Source organism: Pteropus alecto, unplaced genomic scaffold (assembly GCF_000325575.1).
Source record: "Pteropus alecto unplaced genomic scaffold, ASM32557v1 scaffold97, whole genome shotgun sequence".
NCBI classification, from domain to species: domain Eukaryota; kingdom Metazoa; phylum Chordata; class Mammalia; order Chiroptera; family Pteropodidae; genus Pteropus; species Pteropus alecto.
In genome coordinates this window covers 4,248,116-4,257,163 of record NW_006439713.1, presented here as the reverse complement: position 1 = coordinate 4,257,163, position 9,048 = coordinate 4,248,116, and positions in this window count along the sequence as shown.

Genomic DNA, 9,048 nt, shown 5'->3' with positions numbered 1-9,048 from the left:
GGAGGGAAAGTTGCGGAGGGTGGGAGCAGGGGCCGCGGCCTCCCGGGAGCCGGGGCCTGGGGGCCGGAGGAAGCGCCAGACCTTCACTGGCCGCCCGGGCGAAGGGGAGGAGGTTGTCTTCCTCCTCCTCCTCTTCCTCCTCATCCTCTTCCCCAGCTCCTCCCTCGTCCCTCCTCTCGGTCCCCTCCAGTGTGGGAACCGCCGGGGTTCTCCGCAAGGACAATGCACGGGTTAAGAAAATGGGGCTGGCTGCTGGGCGAGGCGCCGGGGAGGGTCGGGAGCCCGGTCCCTCCGCGGCCCTTTGGGGTGTGTGCCCGAGCCAGGGCGCTCGGCATGCTCTGAAGTTGTGCCCTGAGTGCAAGTGATCCCGGCCACTCGAGATGGAGTGATGACCTGTTTAGCAGCCGGAGGAATTGGGGGCTGAGAATTCGTAAATTCTAATTGATACCTGGGAATGGCAGCTAAACTTCACAAGTCTATTTGGAGACACCTATTCTCGCCTAGATCCACCCAAACTGCTGAATATCTTAACACTTAGCGAGAGACCCCTCCCTAGTCTGAAATAGTTAAAAATGGCAAAATTAGTGAGTGATGGACTCAGACCACTTGGCTGTGCCTTTCATCCAGCCCCAGGTAATATGAATCTTGTAATCTACGTGTCTCACTTGAATGCCAGCACCATTGGGTTCTTGAATCCCGCCCAAGTAGTCAGAAAAAATACACCTTAAAACATTGTTTTCACACTGATTTAAAAATTAGGACGAAGAGTGCCACGCGTTCTTCTCAGAGACTTATATTTGTTAACTTGCTTATCCTACTGGTGGGAACTGTTACCCATTTCACAGATGAGGAAACTGAGCCGTGACTCATCCAAGGTCATACAGCTGGGACTTCAGGAGCCAAGAGTGTAGCTAGCCGGTTCTTAATCACTAGGTTATAATTCATTATTACAAATAGTGGCAAATTTAAGAGCGATCTGTGTGTAATGACTCAGGGTTCTAACCTAGAGATTGTGTCCATGTATAGTGTTTAGCATGGAATTAACTTTGTGGTTTGTTGGAGTGAGTAGGAAAGGCTGAGATGAGGCCATGTTAATGAACCTTGTCATCCTTCCCTCCCTCCCCCAAGAAAACTATGTAGACAATTTTTGAATGGAAATAATTAAAATATAGTTGGTGCGTTTTTTTCTTCACACTTACTTTTAATCATAGGCATCTTTTAAGTATTGATGAGTCATAAAGTTTTGTGTTGTCATTTTTTATCTTTGAGTACTTAGATTTTCTCTGTGACTCCTGATACTTTACATATACAAAGGGTTTAAGAATAGATATGTTTACTACTTTGATTCTGAGGTGTTTAATAGTTCAGCGGAATTACCTTTAGCTTTTGTTTTCTTAAGTTTCTCCTATGTTAATTTAGTTACTTCAAGAGAATATTTTCAGATAGACTATAAATGTGAGACTGGAACTAAAATTTCATAGTGCTGAGATTTTAGTCTGAAGTTTCTTGAAAAAAGTTTACTTGAGTCTAGTTAAGATTTTTGACGCGCGTATTACTTACACTTAAAATACCCCAGTGCTTTTGGAGGATTTGTCTTGGAATAGTGGCGGTGTTTATGGTGGCTGTCCAAATTCATTTAGATTTCAGACCTTGCCAGGAAGTTAAGGACTCCTGTCAATGTCTACACCAAGTTCTAGTGTAAAACAGTATAAAAAGTTCACAAGAGACATAAGCTTAGAAATTAATTATTTTGGAAGGAAGGGTCACCCCTGTGTTTGTAAGGTGAGGTCATACGCTTTTAAAAAAGATTTTAGATTTGGAGGAATAGACTTGAATGAATGAGTGTTCCTTATTGGTAAGAGTGGGAGATGGACTCAGCGATCTAGTGAGATCTTTTTTTACTGTTAGGAATTTGGAATTTAGGTATAAGATCGTTTCTGAAACGATTTTAAAGTCATTTTGGTAGGACCTAATTAGAAACTTAACAAACACAAAATTACTGTGTTTTAGGGATTCAGTAATTAATGAGTTAGTCCAGTGTTTTAGGGGTACTAATTTTCGAAATAAGTGAAAATATTCCATTTTAATGCAAAGTCCTGTTTGGGAGTGTGGATAGTAAAAAAAGACCCGTGGTTAGAATTTTTCCCCTCCTCTAGAATATTGTCCAATGTCAGCCCCTTAGTTTTATTTATGGAGAGAAACTGTGTTTATGACTTAAAGTTATGAGAATGGGGAGTGGTAAGTGTAACAACTAGTATTTAAAGAATTTGTGTAGGTTTTTATAATGTGAGTATCTGCAAAAGCCAAATTCATGATAACTTGATATATAACACGTGATATAGATGATCTTTGACATGCATTTTGTTTTGACACTGTACAAAGAAAATGCTAATTTGTATTGAATTTTAGGTACTACTTGAAAACAATTTTCAAAGAAATAAATAGTTTAGAAATTCAGTCTGCCCAAGGATGTTTCGCATGCATGTTTATTGTTCGCAAGTGTCTAGTTACGGGAAGAAAATTTGGATAGGAGTAACTTCATTGAGTGAGAAGGGCATTTACCTTATACATGACATTAAATATCAGATTAATAGAAGGTATAGAAGGAGGTGACTTCATTTGTGACTTGGTATTTGTGATAAGGTGTGTGTCAATTTTTCTTTGCTTTAGCATTAGCTTTTCTCTTATTTTCAAAGAACTTTCACATTTCCTGCACACACACCCCCACACACCTCAAAGCAATTCCTTTTTTATCCTCCAAGAAAAAACTTTAACCATTTGAACCCAGGAATACCCAGAAACTTCCAAAAAGAGTCTTTATAAAGAACTTGTCTCTTCTTTCCCCAAATTTAATTAGTCTTATGATTTTGTTATATTCCTTATCAGTAACATAAACTATGAGCTAAGAATTTGTGTTCAGTGTTTGGTGTTTTACCTCCAGATACTTGTGTATATTTCTTTTTTAGAAGTAAAAATATTACTTGAAACTATCAAACGTGAAAGTTGATACTAACAAAGTTTGCCCTGTCAAAGTGAATTCTGAGACTTGTATAAGAATACTTTATACATAGTGGTTATGCTGGTTAAAAGACTTCTTACCATACATTGTTTTGACCTTTGAGGCAATGTTTCGATGGCTAGAGAAATTTTGGTAATTGATAACCCAAGGATTGCCAATTTGGGATTAAATTTTTTGGGTGGTTAAAATTAATGTTTAATTACTTGGAAAATAAGTTTTTTTATACTACCTAAAATTTTTCTTCATTTGACCCTAAATGAAGATATATTTTGAAATCTTGCCTTACGTCAGTGCTTACAATGTTAAGCTAGAGCTGTGAAATTTACCATTGGTTACGTGAAAGTGAAGTGTTGACTTCATAGAACTAAAATAATTAATTTAAGGTGCATATTAGGTCATTAAAGACAAGTCTTGTTTCCTACCTTCAGGGCTACAGGCAGCCTTAGTTCCATTTTTTTGTTATATGAAAACAAAATGATTTGGAAATAAGTGCATTGAATAAACCAGCTAAATCGTTTTTAAAATTTATGCTTTTGCTTTGAAGTTCTACTTCTAGAGTTGTATAACAAGTTATGCAACTTTATCGGTGATAGTAACATATAACATAGTACAGTGAACATCTAAACTGTGGTTCCTTATGGGCATACTTTTTGCTAATATAGAACCATTTTGGCATCTTGGCAATTGACTGTTCTACCAGAGCTATGTATCCTCTCTTCTAGAAGGTGATTTTTTTTTTTTTTTTAGAAGGTGATTTTTAACAGTTTGTATTAGTATTAAAGTTTTGACAAGGTATGTAAGTTTTTGGTTGACAGACATGTATATGGATATATATACATATAATGTATATAATGCATACTAGTTTAAAATGTATCTTTACTTTTGATGAATTGTTTGAGTTTTATCTCCCCATAATTGAAATGCTTGTTTAAATTGATTTTGTGTGTATGGGGGGGATTAGTGAACTGGTTTAATATGGAATGAAACTAGTTTTCAGCATTGTCTCTATTTTAGGTAACATTCCTGTTCTTAAATAACTCCATGATTTTTCTAGGTATGTGTAAAATATCCAGTGACAAGAGTTGATTTTTTTTTTTTTTGCTTGTTTTATGGATAGTTGTTAAAGTTGGTTTCTTAGCACACGTGTTTGGATAAAAAGATGCTCAAACTGTGACATCTATCCAAAATCTCCTTGATAACGAGTTGCTGACAGCAATGGAGGCGGCATGGCAGTGTGGAGAGAGTACCAGCCTGTGAGATGGTGCCTGGCAGAGGCTCTAGAGTCAGGCAGGTCTGAAATCTCAACAGGACCTGCCCTTCACTGGCAGTGTGAACTTTAGCACAGTGATTTCCCTAAGCTTCAATTTCTTCAGCTGTAAAGTGAGGTCAGTGGTACTTACCATAGGCTTATTGTGACGATTGAGATAATGCACATAAATTTCTAAATAGCCTTCTTCTCCCCCTTCTCCTTCCCTTCCTCTTCTTCCTTCATGCTCATCCTCATGGTCCCAGCATTAATGCTACTTCTTCAGAGGCCTTCCCCAAACCCCCAGTCTAGGTAAGGTTCCTTGGTCATGCATTTTCACAAAACTCTGCTTTTTTTCCACAGCCCTTATTGCAAATAATTATATAATTGTTCATACTTACATATATACATATATCCACTTAATGTCTGTTTCTCACTCAATTAGATTGTAAGGTGCATTTGGACAGGGATAATTCTTTTTTGGTCACACCTGTAACTAATGCTTGGCATGTAGCAGAGGTATGTAAATATATGTACACACCGGATGATGGAATGAGGAACCTGTATGCCGAATCCTGAGTACCACTCCGTGGTTGTGTGCTCTTGGGCAAAGTAACTTCTCTGAGTTTCAGTGTCCTGTATGCCAGATGTGCATAGCACCAGCGGTCCTGCCCAGGATTTCGAGAATGTGAAATGAGATACTGAAATGAGGTGCTTTGCAGAAGTGTAAAATGCCATATAAATATGAGTCGGTACAGTAGCAATAATTTTAGTAGTGAGGTTATACAAGAATTTATAATTAGAGTTTTAGTTTTACTGAGTTGATAAGTAGCTATTAATATTTTTTATAAATTTTAATTTTCTGCATGCATTAGTTAGCAAATAAGATTGTGCCTATGTTCCGACTAAATACAGTGGCTTAGATAAGCTTATTTCTCTCTCGCATGAGTGTAAGTAGTCTGAGGCTGACGTGGTTCCATGGTGCAGGGGACCTTGGTTCTTTCTCATGCTTGAGGAGACATCCTTTTTTGTGTAGTACAAGACAACTCCCCACCACACCCACAGTCCAGGAGCAGGATGTGGGGAAGGCACAGCCCCTCCCTTTAAAGGCAAACCTGGAAGTTGTGTACATGACTTCACTTTACACTTGTTGGTCAGAACTTAGGTGGCCCCATTTAGCTGCAGAGGAGGCTGGGATATGTGGCCTTTTGAAGTTGTCTGGTTGAAAATCTGTTTTCTACTGAAGGAGAACGGGGAATTATGAAACACTGCCTGTCATACTTTCAAACATTTTGGAAGAAATTACAGAAATAAGCTTTGAAATGACAACTTACTGCACAAATTAATAAGTTTCATTTTCCATATTTGGTCATAAATCTTTTGAACTGTGGTGTACATATGCAGTATATACACATAAGGTCAGATTAGGAAAAACATGTCTCTAAACTTTTAAGTAGTGAAGGAAATTTGGGCCTAATAGCACAGTGTTTTGCAGAGTATTTTCTGATAGAAACATGGTTCTTGATTGCTGTGACTATACTGTATGTAAACAGTATTTGGAATCTAAGCTTCTGGGTTTTGTTTTAGTCATTCCTCGACCATACTTAACGTGTTGCTGCTCATATTCTCAGCAAACAATACTAGACCAACACTTGGGTTTTGTTAGGTTTTCAGTAAATGTTTGAGTCACTGAAGTAGCAAAGAGAATGGTGGCCGTGATGTTTAAAAATACATTAACTAGTATCTTCCTCTTTAATTTCTGTGGATTTGGGGAAAAAAAGAGGAAGATCTGGGATTCTTTTGAACTTAGAGAGTGCTGTTAGATCCAGTAGAGACCTGAGAAACTAATGGTTCTCAAGCAGGCTTCTGGAGAATGTGTCTAACGTGTGGGACTCCCCAGCTCATATACTTCTCTCTGTCGGCTTCGGGTGAGGCGCTGGCATCTGCCTTCGTAACTAGGACTCCGGGTAATCCTGGGGCTGTAGAGCATTTTGAGAAACTTTGGTATAGTTCATTTCTCTCATTTTAGAGAAGGAAATGAGTGCAGAGAAACTAAATGACTACCCAGTCACTCGGAAGAAGCAGGTCTGGGGCTGGCGTATATTTTCCTGATTTCTGATTCTTTGTTCTTTTTATAAAAGGGGACAGAGGATGGAGTACCACCTGCATTGGGATTTTATAGGGGCACCTGTCATTCTCAAGTCTGTTACTTTTTATGTGTGAGCTCACCGGTAGTGAATGATTGGCTCAATTACGAGCACCTTAGAAAAATAGTCTGAGTTAGTCAAGTGAATATTTAAAGGCGGGAAGATGAGGTTTTAAATAAGGTATTGATAGTGTCAGTGCTTCGGTGGGTATGGTAGCGTATCTACAGCATTAGGGTAGAAGGTAGGTGCTTCCTTGGCATGTTTAGAAGGAACAAAGGTAGGTCTTGTCTCCAAATTATTACTTCCTTTTTCATCTAGTTTGTTTGCAGTTCTCACTGTGAATTCACTTTTTTTCGATGAAGGTGAGAGTTGGATTCCCTAATTTAAAATGGAAACACTCCCAGAGGAATAGCATTTATTTGTTATCAGGTTAACTTTATTTTTATCAGTTAGCTGGCTGTCATTTTTAAAAACTGGTGATGAGTACCTGCACTAATGAGCGGTCATTCTTGGAAAGGGGGAAGAGTAGGGCACCTGTGCCCTTGCTTGAGGAAAATGAGGGGCGGGTTTGAGAAATGCCAGCTGTTGTATAGTCCTGGAAAGGTTTGTGGAGGCTTCTCTGGTGGCCAGAGGTTGGTAGCATTAGACTGGCACTTGACCTCCTATCACTGAGAGAGTGTTGGTAACAAGACTGTGGATAATTTTGCTGAGGCCCCACTGGGCCTGAGCGAGGAACTGCTGGAGCGGGAGGAGTGTTTATCATCTGCTTGGGGCTCTGTCCAGCAGTACTACAGTGTAGCAAACATAGAAGGTGTTGTGATCACCTGAGAAAGTTTAGTTTTTAAAGATCAACTAGTAATAAATACTCATGGTTTAAAAAAAAAGATCAAGCCACGTAGAATGATGTCAGCTCATTGCTCCTCCTCCCCATGCTCCATAGATAGTAGCTGTTCAGTTTTTTTCTATCAGAATTGTCCTATACATATATTAAAAATTTGGTATTTATGGGTGTGTTACAAAGCTATCAGTTTAGTGTGACCCCAGTTTATTTTTTTAAAGTGCAGGACACTGGGGGTGGGTTGGGGCGTGCATGTATGTACGTACACAGTGTCTGTGCATTTAAAAGCAAGTGGGATCATGCCAAACACGCAGTTTTGCAACTTAGCTTCTTGCTCTATCTTAGAAATATTCCCATATCCACTGATGGAGTTTCCTTTTTTCCTCCAGTGATTGGGAAATGTTCCATGTTATGGATGTACCACAATTTCGTCATCCTTGTACACATAACTGTATTCTGTGAGCGTTAGCTGTAGGGTAATCTAGAAGGGAAATTGCCGGTTCACCAGATATGTATGTACATTGAATGTTTTGCCAAATTGTCTTCCAAAAAAGTAGCACCAATTTATACTTCATGAGCAGTGTCTGAGAGAGTGCATGGTTTCCCAAATTTCACCAACACTGGTGTTAAAAATTTTAAATCTTCGTCAATTTCATAGGTGAACAATGGCGTCTAGTTATTTGGATTTTCATTTTTGTTATGAGGGAACATTTTACGTTGTACCAGAAGTCTTATACTTGAAATAATAAAGACGTTTATTCATTATCAAATATAGTTAAAAATATTTTCTGGTTCTATTGAACGAAAAACTAATGTGTTGATAAATTGTAAATGCTTGTAATTGTAAATGCTTTGATAAGTTGTAAAAGGGGATTCTTGTTCCCTTCAAATTAAGTAAACTTTTGACTGCCCTCTGTATAAGATATGTGAATTACGGTGGTAGAAGCTCTGACTACAAAAGTGAATAAGATTTCATTGACTCTGCTGTTAGTGTTGACATAGATGTGTGTATAAGTCAATGTTAGCACAGGTAAGACCTTGGATGCTAATAGGTACTGACATATGAAAGACTAAGAGAACACAGGAGGTAAGACAATTCTGAGAATTTGAGCATTGCTTTGTGGAGGAGGTGGGGCTGGATCTTGGTCGGGAAGAATGGCTAGGCTTTTTACAGTAGAACCTGGGGGATTGACAGTCTGCTGGAGGAGGTCACGTGGGCGGCCTTCCTGGTGGGGGAAGTGCAGGGCAGCTTTGGGGAATGACAGTTACGTGCCTGGAGTGAGTCAATGAGAGACAGAGACACTCAGAGAAGGAGGGAAATGAGAAGGGGAGAGAGACAGAGACAGAGGGAAGGATAGGGGAGGAGAGAGGAGGAGGGGAGAGAGACGGAGAGACTGGGGGAGGGTAGGGACACTTACAGTGAGAAATGAGAGTGATGGGTCACAAATATGAAGAATTTGAATCCGGGGCAATTGAAGACTTTTCAGCGGGGTGGTGATGACGGCCTGGAAGGCAGGGCCATTTCAGGTGTACAGGCATGAAGGAGTAGGAGGTAAAAAGACAGATGGGAGACCCAAGTTTGGAACACCTTAAACATTTCTTATTTAATTTTCAACAGAACAAAGTGAATATTTCTGGATTCAAACAGCAGTGTGGCCAAGTTTTTGGAGATAGAGAATTAAACTTTGGTGTTAGTATAGTAAGAGGTTGTAGGAGTGGAATGATTGATTTAATTGGACAGTTGAGACTATTTCCTCCTGAGGACATGAACTGTTGAATAGAAGACAGACTTATTGTA